Source organism: Protopterus annectens, chromosome 2.part1, assembly GCF_019279795.1.
Source record: "Protopterus annectens isolate FY-2018-M chromosome 2.part1, PAN1.0, whole genome shotgun sequence".
In the NCBI taxonomy this organism is placed as follows: domain Eukaryota; kingdom Metazoa; phylum Chordata; order Ceratodontiformes; family Protopteridae; genus Protopterus; species Protopterus annectens.
In genome coordinates this window covers 1025593101-1025607551 of record NC_056729.1, presented here as the reverse complement: position 1 = coordinate 1025607551, position 14451 = coordinate 1025593101, and the positions used below count along the sequence as shown (strand labels likewise).

At 40.9% G+C, this 14451-nt stretch overlaps 1 protein-coding gene across 1 annotated transcript in view; it reads left to right on the top strand.

Annotated features, from left to right (window-relative positions):
- STX18 (syntaxin 18) overlaps positions 1 to 14451 on the top strand; it is a 1377880-nt gene that overhangs the window by 248627 nt on the left and 1114802 nt on the right. The gene's annotated exons all lie outside the window — the stretch shown is intronic.

Below are 14451 nucleotides of genomic sequence, written 5' to 3'. Positions count from 1 at the left end.
TCCATTGCTTTATCATTTTGTCCAAAGTCTGTCTTGGTTTGGCCTGCTCCAGAGTTCACTACAGAAAAGTACCCCACTAAAGACGTTTTTTTTGTCTCATACTTTTTTTGTATTTCGTGATTTTTTGCTTATCCTTGTAATGTCTGTATAGTTTGATATCTGGCTATCAGGTAGGGTTTGTTGGGGCCTAAGAAAATTTGATGTTTTTGATGTGGGCAGATTTCACACAAATATTTTTATTCCTGTTTGTGTTTTGCTTAGGTCTAAAACATTTTCAAGACCAGCAGGCTGTGTCAAGGGTTTACCCTTAAAACATAGTAAACAGTGTTACCTACAAAACTACTTGGATCAGAAGAAGCTTGAGGCCTTCACCTGATCTGTCATGTCGTCCTCAGTTTAGTCTGTGTTCTCTGACACACCCCAAGAGAAATTGCAATTTAAAGCGAAGGTAGAAGAGATTCACTCAATTTAATGCCCCACCACAACTTAAGGAAGTAGGCCCTGGTGAGGCACATTTGCACCCTCCCCCCAGTGGAGCATATATCTCAGGTGTTAGAAGCCCCATATTGGGCGTCATCCTACCCACGTGCCTGAGGAGCAGGGAATTCTCACTGTGACCATGGACCAAGTTTCGGAGTCATCTTCATTATGTCGTTAAGCGAGGACAGGAACTCCACTGTCCTAGTAAGGGAGGATATAGCTAGCCATGAATTGGAAGTCCAAAAATCCATCCATAGGCCTGGTCTTCCAAAGTGGATGCCTCCATTAAAAGGAATCCTGTGAGAGACTGATCACTTGCCCAGGTTTCTTTGTAGATAACTTCTGCTCAGACGTTCGGTGATTCCTTCCCATCCTAACCCAGGCTGTTCCTGAACAGTAGCGCTTCTTAGCTGAGAGTTTTCTCCAGGCTTGACAGAACATGCGATCAAACACTGATTCCTCTGAAAGTCAGATACAGGGCTACACACAGATGAAAGGATGGTGATAAGCTAATGCACTACTAGGACTTGCTCTTTTCATTGTCTTTGTAATATTGCAGAAACTCTTGCGAGAAAAGTTGTCCTATTTACTGATGACGTAAAGTCGTGTGCAGGGTTGATATGTAGCAAGGTGAAGGAAAAAAGAGAAAGGACTTGGCTAGCTTAAATTCATTGCTTAGATTTGCAATATAGTATACATAAGTAGCAAATAAAAAGCCAGGAAAAGAGTACACAGGCAACACTTAAATGAGGGTGGGACTTGGTCTAGCTGTAGGAATGAAGAAGACAGCACAGAAGTCTTGGGGAATACTGGAATGCATAGGATGAGGCATCACTTCTAGAAAACATGATGTTTTGTATTTTTGTGGTAAGCTCTCATGTGGAATATTGTGTAAAATTACAGAGACTTCACTTTCTTAAACCGTAGGCAGGCTATAAACATTTGAAAGGAGGGAAGCATAACGGTGCACATAATACATTAAAAGACATTTAAAGAGAAGCTAGAAAGAGCTTGTGTATAGTACTGAAGTGGAGATGTAGAATGATGATCTTTTGATATTGGAATTCTTTAAGGATTTCTTTGAAAACACACAAGTACCGTCTTTCAGATGAAAAAAATATGGGAATGAGAGAACACAATTTAAAAAAACAAAGTGGATGGCTCAAAAGTACCATTTTATAGAAAACTTGATAAGTAATCAAAGTAGTCTTTCTGAATAATGTATAGACTTAAGACAATAGCAGAATTTAGGAATGCATGAGTCGGGGAAACAGTTCTTATGGGAAGGTGTTTGGAGAGGGAGAAGTATGTTGATGGTTAGGCAGGATGTGCACTTTATTTAATTCGTTGGTTAACCATTTTGTTTCTTCACTATAGTTAAGTGACTTAACTCATTCACTCCAGTGGAGTTCAGGAAGTTTGCACTGTAACTTCCAATGGGCGGCACCTAAGCCTTTTGAAAGAATCAAATTATGTCCTTACATTGCAAACAAATGCTCCCATCTCTGGAGCAACAGAGGGTATGAAAGAAGTATAAATGGCAAACTCTTCAGTACAAGCTAGATGTTCATCGTGTTTCACTGTTGCAGTCATTACTCTTGGGTTATCCTGCTGGCAGGCTACCCGCAGTCGGCCTGAATTTCAAAGTCCTGGTCCAGCGTCGGTTGCGGTCTCCTCTTCCCTGACATAATTTTCGCCAGGGGTATAAAAGATGCAGCCGACGCCATTTTCTTCAGTCTTTCTTGATACACGGTGCCCGAAGCAGAAGCAGTTCGCAAGTGCCGGTCGGCCGACTCCTGAGATTTTCGTGTTCAAATTTCAGATCCAAAGTCTTCATTTAAAGCTAAGTACCCTGTTGGGGAAACTTTTTTCTTGCTCCAGACCGATGTCAGAAAAAGTTAATTGTATTTCTTGTGGGAAGCAAATACCTCATAAGGACTTCCATTCTTATTGTATTCCTTGCCTAGGCCCTGATCACAACGTTGCTAATTGCAGGTTTTGTGCTAGATTTAATCAACGCACTATTAAGCGTCGGTAGGATTTTGCATTTCATTACTTTGGTTGGAGATTTAATTACACAATGTCGTCAGATAGCCATCCAACTACTGCAATTCACAAGAAATGCAAGGAAAAGGACAGGCATCTGAGGTCCAAAACTGACGAAGAGGCTTCTTCTAAGCCTGTCGCCGGTTCTCAGGCGCTTTTGCAGCCCCTGACGCCGCTACCTCAGAGCTGCAGGCCGCTTCTGACTCCCACGTGGAGCAGACTACTGGACACTTGGAAAATATTCCCTCAGATGGGTCTGGAGCCGCTGAGCAGGCATCGGCTTCTGGGGGTGTTTTCAGGCCTACACAGTTGCATATAAAACCGACTACAGCTTCAAAGTCAAAGACTAAAGCACCACTAAAGACAAAGAAACAAGTACAGCATTCTCCTGCTCAGACTTCCATGCCAAAAAACAGATGCTCAAAATGGCCAAAGACCTAATTACTTTGATCAGGGGTTCCCATCCCCCTCCTGATAAGAGGCCTAGGCAAGAGACAGAATATGAATCTTCAGATCAGGTTTCTATTTCCTCTGATTCCTCTTCTGAACAGGATTACTCCATGCTTCCCTACGAGGATTCTGTTGCTGAAGAATCCATTCCTTCAGCCTCTCCTCCTGAGGATTACTCTTTTGGGGAAACCCTGCATACCATGAGGGAGCATTTCCACTGGGAGAGCCAAGATTATTTTGATTCTAAGAAAAGGCTCAGGGACTTTCTGCTACTTCCTCAGCACAGACCCCCTTGCTATTCCACCTGTTCTAGACATTGTAGATGTATTTTCAGAGTCTGGCCTGTCCCCTGACTCTTTACCCTGCACCTGCTAAGCCAGACCAATACTACAGGGTCCCGGATTCTCATAAATTCCCTGGCTGTAAGGGCTTTAAATTGTCAGTTTCATATGCTTAAATATCAGCAATATTTAATGTCACTGCTTAAACAGAAATTGTTGACAAATACTGAATGTTCTGAGAACAAGGAATTGCAGGATTTATTGCATACAGCTGTACAAATGGGAAAGCATACTTTGCAATGTGGCTATGATTCACTGGAGGCCTCTTGCAGGGCCACTGTTACAGGTTCTGTCATTAGAAGGCATGCTTAGTTAAAGGAACAGAATCTGCCTGATCATGTTAAAGCAAAATTATTAGATGCACCATTACAGCATGTTACTTTGTTTGGTACTAAAGCAGAAGAGATGTTGAAAAAAATGGAGGATAAAGCAAAATCCATGCAGACAGTAAAGGATTTCTGACAGGTACAGCCACCCAGGTTTAGCAGGAACTGGCCTTCTAAAAAATGGTCCTTTCCAGTGTCAGACAGGCCACAAAGAGGCAGATACAGGCGTCCCAGAGGCAGATCTCAGCCCCAAGGCTCATACAGGCCTAAACAATGGGGTGCTCCTACCTCCAAAAACAGAGAAGACAAATCACAGCCTTACAGGAAACTTTCCCAATGGAATTCCTCTACCAGATCCAAGCACTTTTCTTTTGGCAGCCCCCTTGGGGGGAAAACTAGCACTTTTTTCATCAAATTGGCAAATGGTTACCCAAGACAAATGGGTCCTGAACATAGTGTTCCAAGGCTACAGTTGCCATTTTCACACTCTACCAAGGTCAAAAGGTATGCCAGACCTGCCACACAATCAATGGGCAGAGGCACAAAAACAAATTACAGCCCTCATGGACATGAGGGCCATTCAGCAAGTACCACAACAAGAGCAGGGGCAAGGATTTTACTCCAGACTTTTCCTAGTACCCAGAAAGGACAAAACCTGGAGACCAATACTGGACCTGTCTATTCTAAATATGTTTCTGGAAGTTCCAAAATTCAAGATGTTGACCCTACAGCAGCTACTGCCCATGCTGGGCAAGAAGGCTTGGCTCGTAACTTTGGACCTAAAAGAGGCATACCTGCATGTCCCAATCAGACAATCTTGCAAAAGATAACTCAGATTCATAGCTGGCTCAATGCATTACCAATTCTCTGCACTGCCCTTTGGCTTATCTACTGCACCCGGGGTCTTCACAAAATGCTTGGCACCAATAATTGCATTTTGTAGACAAAAAGGTATTCAAATATATCCCTACTTGGACGACTGCCTAATTCAAGCAGAGAACAAAGATATTCTTCTAAAGCATCTGGCATTTGCAAAAAGATTACTAATTGGCCTAGGGTAAACAGTAAATGAAAATAAATCAAAACTAGTGCCCTCTCAAGAGATAATATTCCTGGGTGCAAGCTTAAATACAACTGCCCAGATGGCTTATCTCACGCCAGACCAACAAAAGCATCTGACTACTTACTTCAAGAAACTGGCAACAAAAACCCACTTACCTGCAAGGAAAATACTGCAGGCCTTGGGTTTCATGGCATCCTGCATTCTACTAATTCCATATGCTAGACTGCATATGAAGAAACTACAATGGTATCTAAAAAGTGTTTGGACTCAGCTTGGAGACAGTAATTGCACTCATTCCCTGCCTGCAACAGGAGTTTTGATGGTGGGCAGAAGCCGGTCACCACAGCAAGGGTCTGCCATTCAGTCTACCCACAGCCAGACAGACACTGACAACGGATGCATCAGATTATGCCTGGGGGGGTCCATATGGCAGGAAAATGTATTCGGGGCGCATGGCCTGCAAACCAGATGCATCTTCACTTCAATCAAAAAGAAATGCAAGCTGTTCAAAATGCCCTGACAGCTTTCAAGGACCTGCTTCATCCAGGACAGTTACTGATAAAGACAGACAACACTACGGTCATGTGGTACATAAACAAGCAGGGAGGTACACATTTCTATCCCCTCTGCAGATAAGCAATGACCTTATGGGACACAGCATTGGCTTTTCAAGTTCACCTGCAAGCACAATTCCTGCCAGGAAAAACAAATACTCTGGCAGACGAACTAAGCAGAAACCTCATGGATCCCCACAAATGGAAACTGACTCCACAAGTCATCAGCATGATAATAAGGAAATGGGGATGCCCAGACATAGATCTATTTGCCTCCCCATCACAACTGCCAATTGCAGAGATTTTGCACAAGGATTTATCACAACCAAGCATGGAAATTGGATGCCCTATCCTTCAGCTGGAAAAATCTAACAGTATATGCTTTTCCTCCACTGCCTCTCCTTCCCAGGGTACTCCTAAAGGTCAGACAAGAGAAGCCAAAAATGATACTGATTGCACCAGACTGGCCACACCAGCACTGGTACCCAATCCTAAAGAGCTGCATGGATATTGCCTCAAACTTCTCACTTGCTGACCCAACAAAACAATCCGATCCTGCACAGCCAACTCAGGACCTTCAATCTGGCAGCATGGTGGATAATGTAGCCATGCAAAACACTCCTCTTTCAAAAGCTGTTTTGGATGTTCTCTTGGAGGCCAAGAGGCCCAGTACCAGAAACTCTTATGCAGAGAAATGGAAGAGATTCTGTGCTTGGAACCAGGAACAAGGCATTGACACGTGTGTACCAAATATCCCTCAGATTTTACAATACCTAACTGAGATGCTGAACCAAAGGCCTTTCTTTCTCATCAATTAAGATTCATGCCTCTGCCATTTCAGCCCATTACAATGCGGAACCTCCCATCTTTTCTCATCCTTTAATAAGGCAGTACCTCAGAGGCATCAAAAACTTTAGGCCTCCAAGGAGAGCACCAATTCCGGCCTGTGACCTCAATTATGTTTATGAAAAACTCACACTGCCTCCTTTCGAGCCAGCATCAACAGCAGATATAAAATTCTTATCCTGGAAAACAGCTCTGCTCCTAGCGATAACCTCTGCAAGGCGAGTCTCGGAGTTACAAGCACTCATGGCTGTGGAACCTTTCATCATTTTTCATCCAGACAGGGTTTCTCTGAGGGTTTCTCTGACATTTATGCCAAAGGTGGTTTCCAGTGTGGCCCTCAACCAAACCATTCACTTACCTACCTTTTATCCATATCCACAGAACAAGGGTGAGGCTATCTCAAAACAGACTATTTCTAAATGGATAGGCTATTGCATCCGTTTCTGCTTTTCTCAACATGGCAAATCAGTGCCTAAGGGCAGTAGGCCTCATTCCACCAGAGCAGCAGCCACTTCAGCAGCCTTCCTCAGAGGATTACCATCCAAAGATATCTTAGAGGCTGCAACCTGGAGTTCAGTGCACACCTTCACAAAGCACTACCACTTACCTCTTTACTCTAAGTCCAGAGCAGGCTTTGCCACTGCAGTCCTGCAGGGCCTCATAGCCTCTCCTAATCCTATTTAGCCCAGCCACCCATCCTCAGCTTTGGGATTCAACCCAAGAATAATGACTGCAACAGTGAAACACGATGAACATAGTACAGTTGTGTACCTACCATAAATGTAGATTTTCGAGTGTATTCACTGTTGCAGTCCAGGTTACCCACCCACCATCCCCCTTTTTTCTTTGCTGGGTCTCTCTGCACTTCTCTATCGTATACAACCTATTTGGTGTATTTGCTTGTAAATGAAAGAAATGTTATTTTTGTGCATGCACTTTTATTGGCATATTTTTCAGCCTACAAGTTTGGGGGCACCTGACATCTGGGGCAAGAAAAACTGAAGAAAATGGTGTCGGCTGCATCTTTTATACCCCTGGCGCCCTGACGTCAGGGAAGAAGCGACGACAACCGACGCCGGACCTAGACTTTGGAATTCTGGCCGACTGCGGGTAGCCTGCCAGCAGGATAACCCAAGAGTAATGCCTGCAACAGTGAATACACTCGAACATCTACATTTATGGTAGGTACACAACTGTACTTTTGTCAGTAAACATGAGACAATTTCTGCATTGCCTCAGGATGCCCATATCCACCAAACTTGTACGGAGATGGTGGGAAAATTCATGCCCATGACACCAGACCCTTTATTATTGATTAGATAGAGTGAGAATATAAAGTGATGTCAGGAGTATCTGGTTTTGAAAGTATGTGGGCAGTGCTTATCTCTGCAGACTATTAGTCCTATGTGCCACTAGGTATTGGAGAAATTTCAGTGGTGTTTCTACAGGAAAATGTCAACTCAAGGTATCTGCATCCATACAGGGCACTGCCAAACATATCTGCATCCATACAGGCCACTGCCAAACAGTTGAGAGAAACTAAGTAGTAGACCCTGATGATTTATTGCTGGAGTATTTAGGTGGATATTCTGAAGTTGGAAACAAATTAAGCAGTACTTATCGAAAAGAAGGAATTAGCTTGTCAAGAGGGATGTCTCCTGAATGGCTACTGCCTGGCTGCTACTAGTGCTGGTCTCTTCAAATCTTCACTCTGCTGGGATACAGTGCTCCTTTGCTTCTTCTTTCACCAGAAGCAAAATAGTAACACCAATCCCACGATGAGAAGCAGGCCACAGGCTGTTTGGTGATCCACAGTCTTGTCTTAGATGATGCAAGAATCTATAGGCTTGTTGCAGCCTTTTCCTGGTAGATACCTTGAATAGCAACCCAGACCAATTCGGAAGGTCAAACACAGACACTTACCGCCTAACCAGCAGCAGTCAGGGATCAGTGCGCTCTGCTCCTTCTTTCACCAGGAGCAAAATTTAAGCAGAAATTCCAAGCTGGCACCTAGGAAACAAGTTATTAGGCATTGTGGTGATCAGCAGTCACCAGGAAATGTCCCTATGTTCCTCCTTTCACCAGGAGCAAAACAGGACTAATCTCAAGATGACTACTGAGAGACAGAATGTGGGCTCTCCAACAATTGGTGGTCTTGGATTCGATGTTGCATATTTTAAAGGTAAGATGGGAAAAATGGGTTATACAGTCTAAAGGAAATTACAATATACAAAATAGAAGACTGCGCTGAAACAATACAAATTACAAGAAAGCAAAAACAAACTAACCTTTCCCTCACAGCAAGTCGTGGCAGAGTCTAGGTGATCTTTTCCAGTAAAACCTTGAAATGTTTTATTTTAAATAGAAGGCTTGGGTCCTAGCTCTATTCTTATTTCACAGGTGATATACCTTAACTGACCTGTTCTAATTTCTGTGCGACTCGCAAGAGACACAGCTATTGTATTTTTCCTAATTTAAATATGCAATTAAAAGCAAAATACAAGTAAAACACAGTACAAAGAAAATAAATTGCAATGTATTTATTGACATTTGTTAACTGGGAAAGTCCACTGGGCTTGAGACCCGTTTTCAGTGGAGGCCGGGGGAGAAAAGCTCTAAGTTGCATGAAAATCATTACATGAATTTGTAAGGAAACCATTATTTATAAAGCAAGTGAAGTAATACAGAAGGCAATCTAAACAGCACATATGTTGTAAAAAGGAATAGTACAGTAACAATGGAACATTAACATGTAGAAAAATTATACAGTTAGAAACATTTAACAATACAGCTCAATTATTTTTTTTGGGGGGGGTAGGAAAAGGGAAAAGGAAAGTGTAGTGGGAAGGTAGAATTAGAACGTTAAACTTAAAGGTAGGATAGATATAGTTAGAATCTTATAGCTAGGTGGTGGGAATATGTATGTTATAGGTGGCATGTATTTAATGGTAGTATTAAACATGGAAAGTGACAGAGAAGAGAAAATGTGTTGGGATAGTTGTATAGATGTGTGGACTAGGATCCTAAAGATTAGGATTAACTCGTATGGTGTAACAGTATGACATATACATAAGTATATTTTGCTACGTGAAACACTTTTGCTAGATTAAGGAGGCTATGGATATGTGTTGCATGTGCAGCTGGCTGGGGTTATCACTGAGATGTTGTTTTAGTTTTATTTTAAAGGAGATTGTTGTCTAATTCTGTAACTGATGATGGGAGGGTTTTCCACAGCTTATTTATGGAATGGGAATAGAGGCACCTGTTCCTTTACTAGGTTTTGATACTTTAATTAGGTGTTTGTTGTTGGAGCTTACATTTTTAGATGGGATGTAAGGTTCAATTATATTTTTCAGGGAAGGGCAACACTCGGGTTTATAAATGAGTTTATGGGCAAAGGTAAGTTGTGTGTAATGTAGGTAATGTGCAAATTCGAGCCAGTTTAGTTCTCTAGTGGCCTGGCAATGGTGGGTGAGATTTGATTGGTCTGATGCGAATTTTGCAATCTTATAATAACAGGATTGCAGTTTGTGTTGCAAAGAGTTGTGGAGATTTGTGAAGATAGAAGACCCATATAGTAAGGTTGGAAGGAGAAAACTTTTTGAAAGTTGTATTCAGATGGATTTGTCTAAGTATTATTTGTTTCTGTAAAGTATGCCTAATTTGAAGTGATAGAAGAAGGCAGTGAAACAATACAATGCATGTATTCAATTCAATGAAAACGCACTTTCATGTAAATCCATAACAAAAAAACAAAACTAAACACTTAAAACACTGTTATGCAGGGGGGCAAGCCCCCTGCACCCCCCATGTGGGGGGCTGTGCCCCCCATACCCCAACTACTTTAGTGTGATTTCGGAGTGAGAATATTAGAGTGGGGAAAAGGGAATGTTCCATCATCCCCACTGTACTACGATCTCAACAACAGTCCACTTAGTTGTACAGCAACATTGAAACGCATGTTTTTCTTTCTTTACCTAATTTTTTTTTTGTTTTTAATTACTGATTTGCGCGAAAGTCCGTTTTCGATAAAACGCACTTTTGCATAAATCCACTCGTGAATCTCCCGTTTCGGTGAAACAGAATTCGCCAAAATAAAGTAGATCCAAAGTGTGTGTATATAGGTGTGTGTGTGTGTGTGTGTGTGTGTGTGTGTGTGTGTGTGTGTGTGTATATATATATATATATATATATATATATATATATACATATATATATATATATTATATATATAAAAAAACATATATATATATATATATATATATATATATATGTATAATATATATGTGTATATATGTATTTGTGTATATGTATGTGTGTGTGTGTGTATATATATATATATATATATATATATATATATATATATCTATATATATATATATAATTATATATATATATATATATATATATATATATATATATATGTGTGTGTGTGTGTATGGATCTGCTTCATTACATTAAAATTTCATAACGTTGAACTTCATAATGTTGAGACCATAACATCGAAAATTCAAAACACTGAAAACCCAAAACATTGAAAGTGTGCTTCATAACCTTGAAAACTACACTGCACAAGTAAATAAGATCCCAGTCACCTACAACAACACCTAACTAACAAACGCACTTTTGGTTATTTTATTTTACATTTATTTATCAGGAATGTCCGACTGGACTAGGTCCATTTACAGCGGGGGCCCGGGGAGAAAAGCTCCACAATTGTAACAATAATACATGTTTTGTACAGAATTATAACAATAATACATGTTTTAAATAGAATTTTAAGAGCAAGCTAGCAGTGAAGAACACCAGTAGATCTTTACATGTGGGAATTTATAGACAGACAAGACATATTAAAACAACATTATTCACATTTTCAGGCTAGAAATATGGATACACGCAGAATATATGTCGGCAGGGATCATGGTTGATGAGCTACTGACTAGCGGTAGCTTAACTGTTAGTGCTGTAGAGCATTACAGTGAAGTAATTAGAAGACATCACTGTCAGTGGAGGGTGAGAGGTAGGAAGCATTTAGTTTTATGTAATACATGGACATAACCTGGTATTTAGTAGGTGTGCTTTTAGGGTGTGTTTGAAGTGTGAGGTAGAGGAGCTTGCTGTTATTGAAGGGGGAGGGTATTCCAGTTTTTAGCAACTGTGTGGGAGAATAATGATTTTCCTGTGGTATTATTAGCTGTAGAGATACTGAGGAGTGATTTGTCATTAGAGCAGAGGGGGCGATTTGATGTGTATTGAGTTAGTAGTTGCCCTAGTGATGGGGTTTTATCAGGATACTTTAGAATGTTGTAAGTAATGACTAGCTGGTGGAAATTGAGAAGTTGTGGAAATTGTAACCATTGTAGGTCCCCAAGTGCTATACAGTGGTGTATTCTGAAGGAGGAGTTGTTAGCAAACTTGGCAATCTTATTATAGCATGAGTCAAGTTTATCCAGGTCTGTTTTTCTGATATGGGTAAGAATAGGTGCTGCATACATTCGTGTTGACAATAGGTGAGTTTGTGCTAGGGTGATTCTAGCTTGATCTGAGAGGAAATTTTTGAGCCTATAGAGTGTACCCATTTTTTTTGTGAACCTTTTTGATAGTTTGGGATATATGGACATCGAAGTGAAAGTTTTTGTCAATTTTGATGCCCAGGAGTTTGATGTGGGTTGAAGGGGAAATGGTGGTACAGTAGTTTTTGATTTATTGGGGGATAAATAACAGTAATTTAGTCTTGTTGGGGTTCAGGATAAGTTGCATGCCAGTAATCCATTTTTCCACAGAGCTAAAGGATTCTTGGGTGAGTTGTTGAAGGGAGGGGGGAGGGAAGGGGCTGAGCAGATTAGAGTGGAATCATCTGCATACTGTATAAGTGAGGCCTGCTTGGTTGTGGTATGTAAGTTGTTGGTGAAAATAGAAAAGAGAAGTGGGCCTAGTACTGAGCCTTGTGGTACCCCTATGGAAGTTGAGGGGAAAGTATACCTTGCCATTGGGCAGACTGCTGCCTGTCAGATAATTCCTGAACCAGGCAATAGTAGATGGGGCAAAGGATAGGGAAGCTAGAGTATTTAGTAGTATGGTGTGTGAGACCATATCAGATGCCTTGGACAGATCCAGAAATATGGCAGATGTGAAGTTATTATTATTCCAGTGTTGGTTGGTTGGTTAACTATGTTAGTAAAGGAAAGAAGAACACTAGTTGTGCTGTGATGTGTCCGTAAGCCATGTTGTGTGTCGGACAGGAGTTTGTGCGTGTCCAGGAACTTCATGACTTGAAAGTGAATGCATTTCTCTCGAAGTTTAGAAAGGGGAGATAAAATGGTGATTGGACAGTAATTTGAGAAGTCATAAGAATTTCCACCTTTATGAAGAGGGATGACGTATGATACTTTCCACAGCTGAGGGATATAGGATTCTTGTATGGAGCGGTTAATGAGGATGGACACAGTAGGATATGGATTCAGCAGCCATTCTAAGGAAGTTGGCAGGTAAATTATCAGCTGCAAGGGTGGTAGGTTTAAGGTTTAGAAGGAGTTTCTTAATTGATGAGATAGAAATAGGTGAGAGAGTTGGGGGGGGGTTTGGTTGGTGAATATGAATGGTTATTTTTGGGTAATGGTTAGATAAGGCTAGAATAGAGACAGTGAAATGGTGGTTAAATTGAGAGGCTATATGCATGCCATTACTGGCTGAGATGGGAGTAGGAGTGGTAGTTTTGCCTGGTTTCAGTAAGGAGTTGATGGCTTGCCAAAAGTTTTGTGGGTTTCTTAAATGTTTTGTGTGGGCATTAAGGGAATAGTTCTGATTGTCAAGTTTGGTTTGTCTTTTGGCTTGGTTCCTAAGTTTTTTGTAAGTTTGTTTGGATAGGGCAATGTTTTTCCTTTTCCAGAGTTTACAGGCCTTAGCTTTGGACATTAGTAGGGCTCTAGTGTCCCTACTTAGCCATGGTGCATAGTTAGCTTTCCTAGTTGGGGTAATACTGTTGAGGACATTGTTAAAAGTACTGTTAAAGTAACTGACTGCCTGATCTAGTCCAAGGGTTAGTAGAGGTTCCCAGTTACATTGTCTTAGAATTGAGTTAAGATCCTGAGGATCTAGGTTGCAGTCTTGTCGGGTTTGCCTATGAACTGTGGGCTTGGGTAAGCTAGTGTGTTTGCGTAATAGGAATGTGGGAAGGTGGTCATTAAGACTATCTGGTAGACAGCCTGTCTGGTAGTTTTGTTTGGAGCAGTTAACCAGTGTCCAATCGAGTATGGATTGTTTTTGTGATTTTTTATCTATTCTGGTAGGTTCATCAGTGAGTTGTGAGAACCCATAGAGATTTATGTGGTTAGAGGGGCAGTTGGAAATGCAGGATAACCAGTCCGTATTTAGGTCACCTAGCAGAATACTTTCTTGTGGTAGATTATCTCTAGACCATTGTAAGATTTCCTCAATTATGGAAGTGTTGTTTCCTGGTGGGATGTAGCAGCAGAGGATATTGATTTTTTTGTTTTGTTTATGCAGAGAACTGAACCTAGTGTTTCAGCATTTTTGAATTTAGGTAGAGGGGTTTGCAGAGGTTGGAGATTTTGTGTATTTTTAAAGAGAATTGCTATTCCACCAACTTTTTTACCCACTCTATCTATTTTTAGTATATTATAGCCTGGTGGGAGGATTTCTTCATTTTGGATATTTGGTTTAAGCCATGTCTCAGTAATGGTCAGTATGTCAGGAGTGTAGTGGTCTATGAATGCATGCAGGTGAGGTAGTTTATTCGCTATGCTTCTTGCATTGATGTTAAGAATTAATAGGTCTGTTGTTTGTTTGGATATACACGAGTGTTATGTGGACCTGGGTTTGGGTGTATGTCGCCTGAGGCAAGTAGCGTCTTTGTGAGTGATAGTAGGTGTTTGATTTTGTTTGTGACATCTTTTTTGGATCTAGGTGATACTTTTATAGTGTTGCATCTTGGTGTGTGGAACTTGTGTGTGTGTATATATATATATATATATATATATATATATATATATATATAATATGGTGCTATCATTTAAATATTGTAGAATTTGTAAAGAAGTTTGTGTGAGTTTTTGTAGGCATGGGAATAAGTGTATGGAATGTAGAATTGTTTAGTGGTATATTAGTTTGGATGGATGTGATGCAGGCTAGTGCTGTGAGAGCTAGTGAGATTGATACTAGAGTGATTTGCTTGTTGTATGCAAGTGATGCTTGGGTGTTGGTAGTAAGCTGATTAAGGAATAAAGGAGAAGGTGGGGGTGTGGTTAGTAGGAATAATGGGTCAGATATAGGTGGTGAGTCAGGTAGGGGTGTGACTAAAAATTTTATTATGAGGTAGCTGATTG